Source organism: Hylaeus anthracinus, unplaced genomic scaffold (genome assembly GCF_026225885.1).
Source record: "Hylaeus anthracinus isolate JK02 unplaced genomic scaffold, UHH_iyHylAnth1.0_haploid 4, whole genome shotgun sequence".
Classification (NCBI taxonomy): Eukaryota; Metazoa; Arthropoda; class Insecta; order Hymenoptera; family Colletidae; genus Hylaeus; species Hylaeus anthracinus.
This window is the reverse complement of record NW_026535289.1, coordinates 8,183,196-8,201,090: the sequence shown is the minus strand read 5'-3', so window position 1 is coordinate 8,201,090 and position 17,895 is coordinate 8,183,196. Positions and strand designations below refer to the sequence as shown.

Here is a 17,895-nt window from a genome sequence, read left to right as displayed (position 1 = left end):
GTAGACCAAGGAAATTTAAATTTTTCAAATTCCTGGCCCAATCGTTTATTTCGATTAGAATAAAGTTCATTGGTCGATATTTTTGAAAATAATTATATCGAAATAATTTTGATACTCGAGAGTTACATTTCCTCTGGAACCAAAGCAAAGCATGCACTTTGTCGAAGCGTTAACGGGAGTAAAAGCTGGCTCCTTGGGAAGGTGCATTCTGCGCTTCCCATGAAATATGTATGTAGAACCCAGTGTGAAAGCGACCTAAACCCTGCAAGGTGTCGCGAGACCTCGCGAAGCACCTGGTAGAGCGCAGGATCACAGGATCGTGGCGGTCTGTAGCTCCTTCTGTAACGAGTGCACGCCGTTATGCCAACGCTGTAACGTGGATGAAAGCACCAAGGGTGGGTGGAAGAGGCCGGAGAAGGGTTGGTGTTCAAGGAATACAGGGAAGCAAGGAGAAACGCAGAAGCCTAGTCAAAGGGTCGTTGAGCAGAACAACAGGAAAGAGGGTAGGTGGCTTTGGGGTGAATGAGACAGAGACTGAAAAGCTGGTAACGTTATTGCTGAACTTTCCCGGTATTATATGTATGTAATTTAGAAAGTTTCAGACTTTCTCACTCTTAATAAACAAACCGTTCAACTAAAAATGTTTAGTATTAGGAATACAGTGCTCGTGGAGAAATAAACACCGTCCATGCTTTTAGTTAATGCTTTCGACCTCATCGTGGATCCTCTTTGCGCATAATCTAATAGCCACATTTTAAAAATTTTATTTGGTAGATTTACATTCGGTTTCTTTATAAGGACTGTCTCTGAAACTTTATCCGTTTACATTTATTACGTACAATGTAATAGAGTTAAACATTTGCTCGAATCGATGGACGCTTATTTATTTAAATTTCAGCAAACGGACATGGGTCGCTAATAAATTTTTCTTTCAGATTAAACCCAGGAGCAATGTTAGAATATTACCAAAATGTTATTTGTGAAAACAAGAAGTTTAAAACCACGAGGGAAAAGGATGAGAGTTCGCTGTTTGCCTTGGAAATTTGTGTACACACGAGCGTATTTTTCTATTCTAAAATTCATCCTTGGTTCGTCGCCGTCGAAGAACTCGCTCTGCCACTTATCGTAACTCCAAGTCGCGAAACAAAGTATGCAACTCTTCTCTGAAATTGACGTAGACTTTCATTGCATATACACGACCAATCAAAATTATTTCCAGATGATTTAAACGATTAAACAAATTGATATTCCAGGGTAGAAGAAGGCTTCGGAGGTAGAGACAGGTTCGTAAAGAGATGGCGTGCAAGACACGGAGAGTAACGGATGGGCAGAACAAGGGAATACACAGGAGAGAAACCAGGGTGGACACGGAGGACGCAGCAGATAGAGATGCAAAGGGTAGAAGGGTACGCGGCGAGAAAGGTAGGAGTAGAGTGAGCAGACGTGGAAAGGGGTGTAGAGCAAAATAGAACTACTGAGGAAGAGGAGGTTGGGGGTGGTTTGGGAGGGGGTTAGGTAGCAGAGCGGGAGAGAGAGCAGAGTAGAGGGACCTCCGGCGATACGGACCACCCCTCGGTGGTTTGCCAGTGGTTCAGTCAGCGCTTCGCACCGGCGTCGCTCCTCTGCTCCACGGTGATTCGTCTCGGTCAACCTCGTGTGGATAATCGCGTGGCCGATGTCGCGAGATCAATGAGAGCCAGTGGAGTCCTGAACGAAAAAGAAGTCGAAAGGTCGAGAGTATCGTGTTCTGAATAAAGTGAATCCCGAAAGTTGAGCTCGTCGGAAGCTCGGAACCGTCGATGTCGCCTCGTCTCGGTGGTGCTCGAGGAAACGTGAAGTCGTAGTATCTCCGTCAGGGAAGTGACAGACCTCGTGAAGGAGACAGCGAACGCGCAACGAGGACCTGAACGGGTCCTTGAGCCCAAGAACGGTGCATGTCTCAGACCCTGCTCCCCAGCTTTTCGTCCTCCGAAGCTCTGCCTACGTCTCTGAGGTAAGTCAATCCCGATACTGTTGCATATGGTGTCAGCGATATCGAGTACCTTGCAATTTTTTTAAAAGCGAAATTACGGTCTCAGTGAGTATCTCTTTACGTGGAAAGTATAAGTTCGTGACATTCAACAAATGTCAGGACACTTACATAGTACGATGCTATGTATGGGTAGTTCTACCATGCAACTAATTATAGGTAAAGGTATACCCTATTGTATCCCTTTGTAGAACCTTCCTTAAGAACTCTTTATTTGTTGATCTTTTATTACCCTACTGTTCACGACTAAAGAATTTTGTTGTCTTTGAAAATAATGTGCTTCGCGTAAGTAACCTCCCAGAATACATGTAAATTTCCTCTACTTAGTATTTTACCTCCAAAAATTTGCAGTCGCAGATTGGTCATTCTTTTTTTTTGGAGAACAAAATACTCCTGAAGCACACGCGAGTTCCATCGTTTTACATGCAAAATCGGGGACGAAAATTCTAATGTAACGACACTTGTTTCACAAGAATCGTTGAAATGTAACGAGAGTTCTTCGATCTAGAGGAGGATCAATTACGGTCGTTGTTGGTTCGAGCTGGTCCTTTTACGGGGTGGCTCGTCGTAGATTGGATAGTATGAGTCGCTACACCATTCATCTTAATTATCCATGGTTGACGAATTTTCTACCTAATGGATCCTCTTATTCTTCGAGTGTCCTGTAAATTAAATTAAAAATATGTTTGTGTCATTTCATATCTTGACGACACTCACGGAAATTAATTAAATACAAAATTCTATGAGTCATGTATTGTGGATCCAATTTAAAAACGAAGCGCAGTCTGTCACGAGCGCCTGTTTAAACACGCTTAAATTTAGTTTTTCAAAAACAGGGAATGTTGTTTGCACGCGAATGGTAGTCGCCTAATGGAATGTTGCATGACAATGGGAGACCTCGCGCGTCGATATCGACCAAGGATACATTGTTGCAACTGGTTGCAAATAGGCTGAAATTTTTACCTCACCGCTTGTTTCGATCGATACAACAGTCCTCGTTTCACGAATGCTTTAGAAAACACTTATAGAAAATCAATTTTTAACAGAACAAAACTTTTACGAACGATGAATTTGATGAAAATAGCGGATCGCGTATTTCTGCATCTGATAAAACTGGGCATATGTACGCAAAGCACACAGGGTTCAGGATATATTTTGCAATTGTAACTTGACTTCGTAGCCATTCATTGATCGCGCGTTCCTTTGCAATCTGACCCTAGGTTGATCGTTACGGATGCAATCAACATCGAACCCGATCGCGTGTGCTTCCACGCGCGGAATCAAGATACAACCAGGGATCTACGTTACAATCGGAAAAATTAGCTTTCTCGGGCTATCGTGAATATTGTATTTCAACGCAACGTTCGCAGTTTCTGCAGCACATAATATTGTCTCTGCACGCTCGTAGATGCGAGAAATATCGGTGCGTATCCGTACAAATGCGTATGTTGACGAGTGTTCGGGACAGAACGAACAGGATGTAGCGTGTGTTTAGATTAGAGCAACGTTTCCCCGAATTTGTTTAGCCAGGAACACCGTTTTATCGCGCGGTATATTTACGTGCGCAGACATTTTATTATCTGATTTCTTAAAAGAGAATAGTGAAGTTAAAGCTGGGATGCATTTCTGTAAATCGATGAAAATTTAGCTCGTCTCGTGCTTCGAAATTGGGAAAAATCGTACCACCGAATCGTTTAAGTTCTAGCTTTCTAGATTTCAAACTCCTAGATTCCAAGTTTCAACTTGAAACGTCTTCGGCGTGTGTAGGCTCATTTGACATTGTTTGAATAGTCGCTTGTTCCCGCGCGATAGGTGATATTTCTCTGTCCCGTGCTTGAACGACTCGAAAGAGAGCTATAATTTTGGCATGGGTCTTACTTAATTTAAAATTGTATTATTTTATTACGCGTACAACGTGTACGCGTTTATTTAGTTGATTTCTAGGGAGAAAGAATAACCAAACGTTATCGCTGTTTTCGTTGTCATGGCCAACGAATGAACGGTTGTATGGGCGAATAGAAGGTATCGTTTAATTTGAAGAATTTCACGAGCATTAAAATGCGTAAACTTTTTGTGCCCAATCCCGTGATTCGTGAGCACAATCCAAGTTCGGCGGGGGGTCGTAAAATCGAAGTTGGACGTCAGCCAAGTCGGGAGTGCCATGACTGCTGTTATAACCGCACGCGGCTAGAAACAGCTGTTAACCCGACTTGTTGCACCGTCGAACAAACGGTGCCATGTTGCACTCCCGCGATCCTATAGACTGCATCGACTCTTTGTTATTCAGCAAGATGCAACAAATCTTTGGCACGTGCACCTGCTGGAATCTGCGCCCTCGTGCTCCCGTTTCACTCTTTTCACCAGTTGATTCGGTCGACTAGCGATGGGATCAATCCCGTCGCAAGTAGCCACGATATCGTCGAATCTTTTACGAGTGATTTTCATTTTAAGCAAAGAGAAAATTTTGCATTAGTAATACGAAAATGTTAATGATACATTTAGAATATAAATAATCGAGCATCTCGTCACGGTTAAAATCAGAGCCGCTTCAGAATGCTTTCGAACCCTCCGCGTGTATTTATAATGGAAATATAAGTTCAGTAAGTAAGAGGGTCGGATGAAAATAATGCCCGCGCTCTCATATCTGTGGATATTCTACTAAACGAAATAGGAAAATAATCCCCGAAACGAGGTCTTGTGTTACCTCTATTTACTTCCCCGCGTAATCGCTAACGTTTCCCACACACCGCTGCAACGATGGCCAAGTTTCTTGAAACCTTAATGTATAGTACGGGACTGCCCTTAAGTGTCTTAAGCCTTAGTTTTGTTTACGAGTTACGATCTCATTCATTTGGAGTACTTTTAAAGGGCTCAACTCGTACTGTTGCGCTCACTCGTTTATATTTATTCCCTCGAGTATCAAGGATTCTAGCAATTCTTCTCCGTCACTCACCTCCTTTTGCTCGATGATAAATAATTGCTCCGGGAAGATTACGCCCGCTCTCACATCCACCAAGATGTCTTCGTCTTCCTTGAAATATTCATAACGTCATGGAAACTCCGCAATCTTTTGGACACACTGTTTTCATTCTTCGGGGAACTTTCGCAATCTTCAAATACGAAAAGTTTCATCGGGATAATTATTTAACAGGTGACACGGTTACACTGCTAGAATTTTGAATCTAGAAATACGATCAGGACATGTCGTACGATGGATTGCCGTGGTATAGTGGGTCGCTGCTCGACCCAAGGGTCACATTTAGCCGGCCACTGCAACAGGGGGTTAAATGAGCAATGGTTTCTATTCTCAGCCAAAAGTCGATCGCCAGATTCATCTGATTTTTCGGTTTCAACTGACACTCTACCGTTCGGGGTCGAAAATGATCGAATCTCCGAGGGTTCTCGAGCTAAACATATCGAAACATTTAAAGATTGAATCGAATCAGCCCCTCGGTCAGGTCAGCTTTATTCGAAAGGGCCAGGAATACTGTTTCGCGCAGGACGTGTACTCGCGACTACAGAGTTTCTGGAACATGTGGAAATTCGTGTGCAGACTATCGGGATCAAACGGGTGGATTTACGATTGTTCGTCAAGGTACAGCCTGCAAGTATCGCAAATGTTCTACGTGGAGTTGTCTGGCCCACTCTAGGTTCGAATATCGACGTCGAACCCACGTTCCGCGCTCAGCCAGACGCGAACAATCAAAGCTGTATTATAAAGTAGAACCTCCAGGCAACCCTGCTCTAATGCACATTGAACTCTTTTAAATTAAACCTTCGGGTCTATTACAAGAACGATGAATTTTTTTCTATCTAAATTTAGATTCTTCTATTTATTCTTCGAACGATTCATTGAAATTCTGTGCAACGAGTACTTCGATCTTCAATGTATGGAATTTCACTCTACTGCTAAGACTGTGTCGAGCAACGAGAAAAATCCTGAAACGCCCATAGGACATTAAACGGAATAAAGGCCCATCAAGTTCCCTAGTTCCCAAGTTCTCGTTTCTCTTCATTGATTAGGCGCCCTTGGAAAGAGACGATTGGCTGGCTTTCCATGAGTGGCACTAAAACAATGGGTGTACGCTTTCGCTGAAGAAGTCACTTTATCGGTGTGGTCCCATAATCGAAACGGAACCGTTTACGATGCTCTGCGAACGATAGTTGCTCAAAGTCGTGATAAATTTTTATATTCCCTATAAAAAAGGAAGGTGAAATCGGTCACCGAAACGTAGTCCACCCGCGGAGCTGGATCAATTTTTGCACGATCTACTTCACGTCAGAATTGAAATTCTATTTTACGTCGTTATTGGTTAAGCTTAAAGACGCGAGATAAAGATAAGACATCGAAGTCCCAAGGAGTCTGTTAAGTCGGTATTTAAAAAGAAAACCGAGTACCATTTTAAAAAAGTACTTCTTTTCAAATCTCATCATTCGTCACATTCATTTCTCGGGGTACCCTCGTAAATTGCCAACTTCTCGAGTGGATTCGATAGTTTGCGAGTAATGCGTACCATGCATACATAACCGTTCGTTCCGAAGTTACGATCAAGCTGAATGAACCCCGGGTAAAGTAGGAAAACGTTTAGTAACTCGCGCGAAGGTAAGTAGCCAAAGTTCGGGTGGGGAGACCAAACTTTGTCGGATACTTGGCAGCGTGTTCGCATCTTATCAAATTTTCGCTAGTCTTGTTACAAGAAGTGTAGGAAGGGTCATGGTTATAGCAGCGTAGATTTCGCCGTGACGATCAGCAATCGAGGTAACTAGGCGACGCGACGTCCAAGAGTCTGCAGATCTTCGTAATTATTCTCACGTGCTCTTGTGGCAACGATCGCCCAAACTTCTTAACATAGATAGCTTGGATTGGAGTAACAACCCTCCACAACAATTTAACTTCTCATTGCAAGAACTATGATCCATCGATCGCTATCGAGTAACAGGAATGGTTCCAAGTAGCAAGTGGAATCTGGAGAAAATTTCGTAATCCTTAAAAATAGTAAAGAAGGCACGTTCGCATGGTAAAGCCAGTGTGTCGAGACTTCGCCTGAACCCTTATCAGAAGGATTTAATCGCACTCGACGTCCTCGCGTGGCCGTGGCAACGCCTCAAGCGACCGCTTTCGATTCGAGTAGACTCGTCGTTGGCTGCTCGCGCATCCGTAATAGCGTATCTTCCGCATGGAGATCCGACTCGAGTGACATTCCCCGGGAATTCCGATGCGCTTCGCCAAAGAAATTTCCTTGTGATGAAAGAGCACGAATTTCCGTGCCAGTAGGATCGCGGCATCAAATTTCTCGCGGTACGTCGAGCAGACCCAGCCTCTGCGCGCCGCTTTCGCTTTGTGCACATGGCTTCGATCGTGACGATCCATCGACAGCGTGAATTCGCGGCTCGAATGGCAATAATTCAATGGCCCGTGACATTTATTCCTTCGAGAAAACGCGATTGGCTGTCCCCTTTGACACGGATGAACCTCTGTCGCTAGTTACACGATAGTCCCCCTTATCAGCACTAGGAGACTGAAGTCGCTGGACGATCGGGTTTTTGGACAAGATTCATGAAAACAAATGTGTTCGGCAACAGTACGGATTTAGTAACTATTTTTCAGTTCGAACAGAAAATTCAGTTTAAATAAAATTCATGCATTTTTTGAAAATTCATATTTCTAACTAAATTATACTCACGCTTATATTATACGTGGTAAAATGTTTGTAACAAACATCAAACAAAATTTCCAGCTCGGTCTGCGTTAAATCGATTCATCACGACCGAAGTTTCCCCCTGTTCACGAGGGTCATGAACCCGTGTTAAAAAGCTGCGTCTCGTTAATCGAGTTTAATTATCAGAATCGAATTGCCCTAACACGGCCAGCGAAACGCGAGCCATCGTTCCATCCTCATTAGCGTCGGTCACCAAACCTGTACGTCTACACAGAATTTTCAGCCACTAATTATCATCGAATCGTTCGCATGATGTCCCAGCACCGTTTTATTGTTTTCAGCTGCGATCGTCGTTCACGCGAATAGAAAACCATTGTAGAAAACCCATCTATTCGACGACCGTCCGATCGACAGTTTAAACGCAAAGTTGCCGGTGACTGTTGTGTCTCGTTCTGTCGGGTAAAACGAAAGAGAAAAGAATATAATTACAATCTGTACGATAAAATAGATTTGCCATAGTGTAGTGGAGGTTCTCTTGTTCGTTATCTATTATCGGAATACAATTTTGCCCATCTCCGACCAATGGAGCGATCAGGGTGAGAAGTGGAATTCACGGTATTTTGTGTTGCTCGCAATGATCGAACATCGATTCGAAATGCGCTCTTTCGTGTTCTCGACCTCTTTCGAACACGCTGGAGGATTGTAGGCACCGCGCAACGTGCGGTGGATGTGGTTGTTTAATTGCAATTGCCGATCAATCGGAACAATCACGTGCTTAATTACCAAAACCTGTTCCCTGATAGACGTTTAACGCGATGTGCCTCGTGTATCCACTTCGAGGCACGTTCTTTCGAATCTAAACCTTGTCGTTATTAATTTCTCCGTTTGATACAAGTGGCGAGAATATTGATAAAACGTTAAAAACTTTGAGTATACTTAAACGCAATTGCAAAACACCGGTTGGGAATGTCAGGACATCCGACGAGAAATGATTTACCGAGATTATAATTTTTTACGGAACGAAACTCTTTCCACACGCGAGTAGTTGTTGCGTTAGAGGTGAAACAGGTTGAAGTAAAAGAGGAAATTTCTACCGTGATGTCGAGAGGATCGCGCGATCCTGCAGGAAACTTTCATCGCGATACCTTCCTGCTCCGGCCAGACTCGACTGAAGAGTTTCTTCCTGGCAATATTTCTCTGCTTTCAGACGCCGAGGAATAGCTTCCATCGGTACGGACTCGATAGATTTTGAGCCTGATTCATCTAGACAGTTCGGACGAAGTTTATTCTTGAAATAGACTATTTCAGAGTTAGCAATGGTCGCGCTCACCATCTTTGAATAGCGAATTTGCATCAAGATAGAAACTGGAGCAGCGATGCGGCAGTAAACGAACCTTTGGGAACGAATCGCAATTCTCCGGCTTTATATCCTAGCTGTGGTCTAATGAAACATATTAGCAACTCATTCGAGTATTCAAACTTGCATTTAGGTTCCATCGTCAGGGGGCGAGGACAACAATTTCCACGAGCCATCGCTTGCATGTATAGTCGAAGCCTCGGCGTGATCCATTAGCACGGTAAAACCTCACTCGAACTAATTATTCAACTCGACTAACTATAATTGGTGAATTTCCATGGCAAACTTCGAGATACCGAACCATTTTTGCATTCTTTTTCGTAGACATACTTCGAACAACATAGTTACTCAATCGCAAACACGGTGCGATACTTCTTTACGATTTGCTCTATTTTAAGATAGCAACGCGAGGATAAGCGCGATTTCTCTCGTGGATTCATCAAAATTGTCGCGACGTAGAAAGCTCTCTGAACGTCGCGAGTTTATTTTGAAAAGCTTCAGTCATTCAATTACGATAAAATGCTTCGTTCCTACAGGTCGCGACTGGTAAAAACTATGCTCCGTATTTTACTTCCCTCGCGTTTCAGCGAAACGCGGACGTAAGTCGTCCCTCTTTTTCTTCCAGCATCTCGCGTCAAATTACGTTTCGTTCTCGCCGCGTTAATGGAGCGACGGGGATCAATAGAGCCAGGATTCGGAAAAACGACGCGAATGATTCAAAAGACATTCGAGAGGGAAGAGCTCGCGTGATGTTCGAGGAATGAGTTATACTCTCCCCACGTGAAAACCGTTTTTTGTGGATTAAAAATACAGAGAGTAACGCGAACAATTCGAGCGTCCGTATTGGGAGCGCACCTCAAAGGGCGCGCATAAACAAACAGCGTACATGCTCGCGTACTCGCGAGCACATTGAGCATTCGTCGTTGCCTCGAGAGGGACCATTTAATTAAGCACTGGTTGAATTAACCGCGTCAAAAAATTTCCGACGCGCAGGGACCGTAATCCTACTGTTTGATAAAAAACGTCATTCCATTAATTAGTCCGGTACAAAAAACGAGTAAAGTGCACCGTCGGGGACCATAGGAGAGACACGATTTTATTCGAACATTAGAGGATGAATAAAGACGCGGTATCTTAATTTATTCACGACGTTGATGCGATTGGGAAAGTTGTCCGGATAAGTTTCCTTTCGTTCAGCTGGGGGTATAACTTCATTCCATTATTTAAGTTCTAATTTTTACCGGATCGGTGATGGATAAGAGGTAATCTTTCATTTAAAAACATTCTTGCGCGTGGCTTCCATCTCTAAAATGCTCCGAGCCTCGTTGATTTCAGTAAATGCTACGAGAATGGGCGTTTGAATTTCTTCCAGTGACAAAAGTTTAAATCGTGGCGATATAAGTAAATTATTCTATCGAAACACAAGTCGGATAAACGAAGGAATTGTTTAAGTCTCGTTTCGGCCGCAAGACGAAGTGGATGGAATTAAACGACGATGGCCGACAGAAGGCTAATCGCGGCGATTCTCCATATTTCAATTAACTAACTCGACCTTAATTACCGGAGCCTATCGATCTGTCGAGTTTAGCGTAAACTGGGCTTTGGCGGGACCCTCCTTTTCGCATCTCGTCGGTCCGTGTCGTTACTTAACTCCTGGTCGACTGTTCTCGCTCTGTACACTCTCCGCTGAGTGGTTTTACTTGCTAGAAGAGTAACCCGATTGCCCTCGAGGCGGCGTTATTCCTCCTCGCAGGCTGCCATCGCGCAACCTTCGATTTAAGTAACGATTCCTGATGCTAGCCAACTTATTAGACCTGTCGGAAACAGACGAGGGAACAACGAACGCGGTAAATAAATTCGATAAACTCGGCTCGACGAAGAACGGATCCCATCGTCTTGAAATAGTATTCTTTTTTATTTGGGTAGTATGCAGTGGTTCATTTTTCTCTTTTATATAAATAGAACGTAGCACGAATATGCAAAAGAGGAAGTCCCTCGTGCATACGAAGGTTCTTTATAATCCTCACGATTAAAACACACGATTACAGACACGATTAACCTAAATATGTCCCTCTCGAAAACGTCACGAAGAATTAGTTGCGTACGTACCGCACGTGGCACTTTAGTAGCGAAATGTTTACGGAAGCATGCTTTTAATACCTCAAACTTACGGAAGATGATAGATTGGAATATTCCTTCGGTTGAGATAACCAAGAGTCAGCTCGCAAATGATCGAGTTGATCCTCCTCCTTCGCGGGCAACAAGAAATTAGCTCGAGTTATCGAACACTCTGCTGTAATTCGTTTTCCGCGACAACTTCGTTCCTCGGAACGACGCCGACGTTCCTACGGGATTCATCGGTCATCTGGAAGAAATATTCGCGTCCCCCGACGAATTTAAGCGAGTTTCGAGCAAGTTTCGCGGAGACGCGGATCGGTTAGTCGAAAGTTGAGATGCAAAACAGGTAATCGCCGATTCCCGGAACGGAATTTACGAGCTCATCCGTGCCCGATAGCGCGGATGGAGAAGTCTGACGCCGTAGTAAATTTCGAGATCGCACTTGTACACCTGTTGTATGATCGATGCACCATAATCCGCAGGAGGAACTCGATCCCTTTGTTGGTTCGACGGCAGTTCGAAAGAAACATAAAACGACTCGTTAATTAATTTCGAAGTTAAGGGACTTCCCCGGTCGATTTCCAGGTCATTACACTGCGCTTATCGCTCAATATATACGTCGATCGATCATACTTTTTATTCACAAAGGAAGTTTAAGCCATTATCGGATCGATAGAGTTAAAAACGTTTCGATGTACTTAGTAGATATATACCACTATATATGTATGTATATCCGGTGCTGGGAGTTTAACGATAGATAAAAGTTGTATTCTTACACATTTTTTATTTCATTCAACGCTTCTCGTCGAGATCGTTAAAACTTTCGTTACAGAGTAGGGTCGTGCAAGAATTTTGAGTGGAAACTTTGATTGCCTAAGTTGTACAAATTCGATTCAATTTTCATAGAAAAATTTGTGTATTATACGATATAGTTTAAACTATTCGACTATGACTCGTTACTTGCAATTTCTCAATCTTCCCTATTTCTGCCATCGAGCAGGGTTTCCCTCCGACGGGGACGAATTACCCTGTTCCCTCAAGATGCGGCTAATTGCAAAACGGGCAACTTGTTCCGGACGTGCGCGTCTTAATAAGGTGTCGGCAGTGAAGTTCAGCGAATGGCTGATAAAACAGTGTGGTACGCGAGTGATAAAGACCCCTGTGCAGTCAACCGGGTATTACATAGCAAAAGACTTGGTCGAACACGAACGTGGCTAACCTCTCGTCCAGCGAACTGTGAAGCACGTGCTCTTTTGAAGGAAAACGCGGTTAATCGAGCGGACGATCTACGTAGACCATATCGAGAAACACGAGGATGAGAGAATCGCAGACTTCGGTGATATATTTTATTAAAGTCTCCGTTAACATTGATCAATAAACCCATTGTTAATAATTCAAATCAATTTCATCCGTACAGCGATACTAAATGAAAAAAGAACTGAAAGGTATCTGTGTGAATTTTCATACAAAAATTTACTCCGAGGATATTATTCAATATCAAATATCCGTATTTATTTTGAAACCTCCGCAAGCAGGGTCCGGCGTTTGATTTGAGCCATTGAAAAATTCACCAGAGTACTGAAAGTATTAAATTTTCTCTCCGCCCACCGCGTGAGAATTATTCGTATTTTTTTATCGGTGCAATTTCTCACAAGTATCGAATTATCTTATCAAACATACCAATGGCGTTATTGGTGAATTGGAGATCGATCGTGTACCATGGTTTAACGATTACGAACACTCATCGAAGGATGTACGATGTTCGTTACCCAATTCTCGGTACCAGTAACGATGTCTACAGAATTTATTTATTTCTATACGGTTTACATCTCTAAAGAACAGTTCATTCGTTCATTTATGCACATAACCGTCCAGTTTTGTATAACCGGCGAATACAAAGTAGGCAGTAGCGTATTTAAATAATGATGTATCGTTAATTTTATCAGTAATTTAAATATTTTATCTTGTATATATTTCAATGTATATATTGATCATTTCCGTGACGAGTGTATTTATTCTCGTATTTACCTGGATTATTTTCCATACGCGCCTGCACTCTTTGAGACTATAAAAGTCATTCCAGGGATAACAAGCGAGTAGAAAACACAGAAATATAGTCGACATCGTCCTCCAGTGCTGTTAAGTTTCCCTTCCAAGACGACGCTCGATGTTATCTTCGTAATCGTAATTTCGAGGTACATATCGGGGTGCCGAGATGATTAGGAGAGTGGATAGTATACCCAGAGGGTCCAAGTACTGGTCAGGCCATTTCAAAACCGATAAAACGTTTCTCGTCGGATGATCGTCACCACTCCTCCCGCGCTACGAATCACTAGCAAATTTTGAACTCGGACATGGACACTCTTGGAAAGAAATAGCGTCGCTCTGTCTCAAGGGGTAGTTCTAGAGGCCCTAGCGACATTAGAACAAATGGCTCGCGGCAGAAAAGTTCAGCCTAGGATTAAATAGGGCGGAGTAATCGTCGGTGGCGTAATTATATACTCGACGGGCACTCGAGACGGCCAAGCCCTACCGATGGAATCTCTTCCAGTGTAATATAACGCGAATCTCGCAAAGTGGATTATGAAAAACTAATCCTCGAGATTAACTTCGTTTTCACGGCCGCGAGTTGGCCAGCTCGATAAGCCGATGCAACGCCACCTGATCGTCGATGAGCATCCGAATCGATCTTCCGTTTTCACTCCAGAACTCGCTCGAATCGAAGAGTGGCAAAATTTTCGCCCGAGATCAGAAACAATGTAACGTTAGTTTGCTTTCTTTGGGGTCTCTTCAAATTTCGTTGAACGTAAAATTCATTTTATTTATAATTCGACCACGCGCCAATCGTGGTACGAGTTCGTTACCCTTGTTATAGACGATAGGGAGCTACACAGTGTCTGAGTCTAGCTGCCAGTGCTTTCCCTTTTCAGTCGGAACAAAGTCATTTGGCCGTTCAAGACCACTGACCGCAGCATACCGATTGGCCGTCCTGCCTCTCTATGTCTAACACTGAGGCAAGCTGAAGTGGTTCATAATAGGGGAAGTGGCATTGAGCGGGCAATTGATTTTGATCCGATTATAGGACACCGTGATACCTAGAACTGTGTTAGACTTCATGTTATATAGTTAAGCGTATGCCTTCATGCTAAACATTAGCGGCACGTAAGACGCCAAAGGGTCTTTCCAGTCAGTTACAGTTAGAAACGAATTTCCAGAATTATTTATGTCTTGTTTCCTATTCCGTTACCTTCGTGCAGCCACTTTAAAGTGTTCATTTCTAATCTCACATTTACTTTCATTGAAAACATAAAATTTAAAAAAATACCGGCTCTATCGTTTAGGGCGAATGTCCTTATTTGTGCACATGAAGAAAGACCAGTTTTCCTCGAAACCTACACTATTAGAATTTTTTTAAATTTTTTCCATACTAATTTTAATCCAGCTTAACCCTAAAAATTAAACGACATTACTACGAGAAAAAAAATAATTCAGGTCTGAAAGGGTTAAGAGACCTTCAGAAATATTAAAGAACGATGAATAATTCAAGCGTAACGAAACTTGAGAAAAACTTTTCATTCTCACAACAAAATGAGCGAGACGATAACATCTGGTGTACCTCTCGTTATATACATGACCAGTTTTCATCTTGTCCTCGTTAGACTTCCTCAAGGCGGGGAATTCAAGTAGCAAAGTCTGAAAGTAATCCTGGAATTAGTGGTATCGATGGAATTACCGCGTTACAGATACCCCAAGAGGGCGGGCAAATCTTGTATTATTAAATCATTACATCCGTGTTTAGCGGCAACCGATGGGCGAATCCGCTTACAGCGATTGCGGTGTGTGTCATTGATTGTGAGAGGAGAATAGTTGGCCATATGACAGTGAGCTTCCGGTGCATCGGTGACGTCGACACGACAATTGCCACTGCTACAAGCATCTCTGACAAATATATTGATTTTCAGCATTGCGCTGAAACTCGGATTTACTTCTTTCATAGAACCAACCTGGGATATCCTCCAATCCCCCCCCCCTCCCCCCCCCCAAAGAAAGGAACTTGATCACGAAAATCCCCTTTTAAGGAAATTTTCTTCACAAAAGTTCGGAAAACTGTCTTAGAAAGACTTCAGGTTCGAAACCAAAGCTGCAGAGTCTTCTCTGCAGTTGCCAACTTCTTTTGTACAGAAACGTTCCCGAAACTGAAAGCGAAGGACTATTTTCAATTTTCTCGTTAGGCAATTAAACGTTACGCAACTCGCATGATAATGGAACTGATAATGATAATGGCTTGTTATTACAATAACGCAACAATGGAATAACAAGCTCAAACAATGAATAACCAGCAACACACAACGGTTCTACTTGATAAAATTAGTACAGGTTGCATAGCATAAATGTTCAATTGCCAAACGACAGAACAAATACTGTTACAATTCTAATTGTTTAATTTTATAGACACGTAACTTAGCGTGTGCCTGTTTTCTTTCCTTCCGAAAGGTCTTTTAATTTTTTTAATCGCCGAGTTTCGAATTATGGCTGTTTTCTCATCTCGAAATCTGATTTCTGTCGCTCACCTGATAATGTCAGGGGTTGTCGCGACTCCAGATTTGAATTTGTCCTTTGCAAAGACGGTCGAGGAACCAGGATACCGTGTATCCATTTCCAGTATTATGTGGCCACTCGTGTACCTTGAGTGTTTTACGACTTGGATAAATACATCGTGATTATTACAATAGAACGGTGTTCGCGTTGAATTTCCTTTCGCCGTTGGCAGTATTTGCTCTTCCAGAGTTCAAGAATCTCAGAGTTCCGTGTTTGATTAGGTCAGTGGTTTTGAACACTTAACGCATAGTTTAGAACAATGGTGGCAAACCAATGATACGCGTACAGGTTGAATCGTTGGTTTCACGAAGGAAACGAGCATCGAAGGAGAAGTAAACAAAATATGAGCAAGACGTTCGAAAAGTGGAATGGAAATACTGGAATAGATGTAGAAAATGAACAGCTCGAGGGTTAACCGATGTTCCAAAGGAGCGATAGGCTTCAGAATCGAGCGAAGCAAGCGGAACAACGCCAATCTCCTCTGGTTTATCGAATATATCGGAACAGCCCGGTATACAATCGCCTACACCATTGTAATCCGATTGTCGATGTTATGAACATCGTCGACGAACGATATTGTGCCGGTTCTTCCGCTTCCAGCGTTTCCCAGCCACGTCTCGGTGTATCGGCTCCACCGCGTTAACGCAACAACAATTTTTCCTACACGCCACCGTGTCGACAACCCGTGTTTTATTCGAGCGTGTCATACGTGAAATCGATAGCTCGAATGGCTCGTATTTATCATTCGTTTTCCCCGTATAGCGTGCCGCGACGTCGAATCGATAAAATAGTAACTCGAGAAACTGTCGTTTTCCTTTGAGAGCCTGCTGGACCTTTTCGTTGGTTGTTCCCATTGTGTCTTCACTCTTCACCTTTGCTAACGATCGATACAAGGTTAGAATCCCTTCCATTTCCATGGATTTACTTAGAATAATATTTCCATCGTGATTTTTAAGCGATAGGTACTATCGACATACTTTTATTTCTCTAATATGGCATTTCGGACGAGGTCTGGTCGTCTCCATTAATTTGATTTTGAATTATATATTCCGAATAAATAAATATCAGAGTTTCAGCTAAATATAGGTACCTACATCAGTATCTCGAGTAGGGGATAATTAGATTTATGATAATAGTAAAAATATTACGAGCTTTCTGGTTAATTTTCATCGACATAAAAATGTATTATCGTGTCGGAGTACTCGTAGGTGTATTATTATTTCAAAAGCATCGTTCCCCATCGTACGCTTATTCTCTGTGGAAAAGAAGTTTTGAACGGGGAGATGTTTCCTCCTATCCATCGCTTATTTCTATCTTCATTATTCCTGCTCGCGTATTTGAGTGGGACGCGAAGAAAGATATTTAAAAGGAGGTCTCATTAATAATCTTTTTTAATAACCAAGCGAAGTATCTTCACAGTGCCCTATTTACCGAAGTAATCCGTAACTTTAAAAAAGCGAAGTGTTCGCGATGTTTGAATCAAATTTTTTAATTAAATCTCAACGGTTGAGAGGATTTTGTGATTTTGAAAATTTCGGATTGTATTGTCGTAACTACGAATCCAAGGCGGATTAGAAATTGTAATATCACGGCGCATTAAACATTTAGACCAGCGTGCTGTTAATTAACCAGATGCGTACTTCGTTAAAATGTTGCACGCTTCGTGTAATTCGAGTTTCATCGTTAATATTTCGTACGGAAGCAAAAATAACGGAATGAAATTTCAACAGAGAGGCAGGGATCGACAGAATTTTATCCAGATACGAATTTCGACAAAAATTGTTCACCGTCGCTCGTCCGTTACGTTTTAACTAAAAATTGGAACTAATATTATGAAATTAAATGTTCCGCGACGAACAAACTGTTGGATCGAAACAGATCAAAGCGTTTGAATCTCGCGCGGCTAGTTTGGCCGTTGACAAACTTCTCAGACAAATATGTGTCTGAAGTAATTAATGTTGGACGAGAAAAAGAGGTTTAACATGAAATTTACAAAAAATGACTCAACATTGTCATCCGAAGTATAGTGATCATGCATGATCCGTTACGTCATGCGCAATCATTCTGTATTCTTTAATTTAAAATATATTTTACGAGGTTTTTGCCCGCAAGGTCTTTTTCCTCGGGGTTTA

General features: G+C 42.5%; 1 protein-coding gene and 1 long non-coding RNA gene across 2 annotated transcripts in view; both read left to right on the top strand.

The window, feature by feature from the left end:
* Positions 1–400: 400 nt before the first annotated feature.
* On the top strand, positions 401–1,505 carry LOC128894513 (uncharacterized). The gene is made up of 3 exons (XR_008461582.1): positions 401–503; positions 936–1,148; positions 1,254–1,505. It is a non-coding gene; the product is annotated as an uncharacterized LOC128894513 (long non-coding RNA).
* Positions 1,506–1,531: 26 nt separating this feature from the next.
* The window catches only part of LOC128894510 (dexamethasone-induced Ras-related protein 1), a 54,952-nt gene continuing 38,588 nt past the window's right edge, over positions 1,532–17,895 (top strand). The window contains exon 1 of the mRNA XM_054156287.1: positions 1,532–1,993. The gene's annotated coding sequence lies outside the window, so the exon portion shown is untranslated. The remainder of the gene's footprint in view (positions 1,994–17,895) is intronic.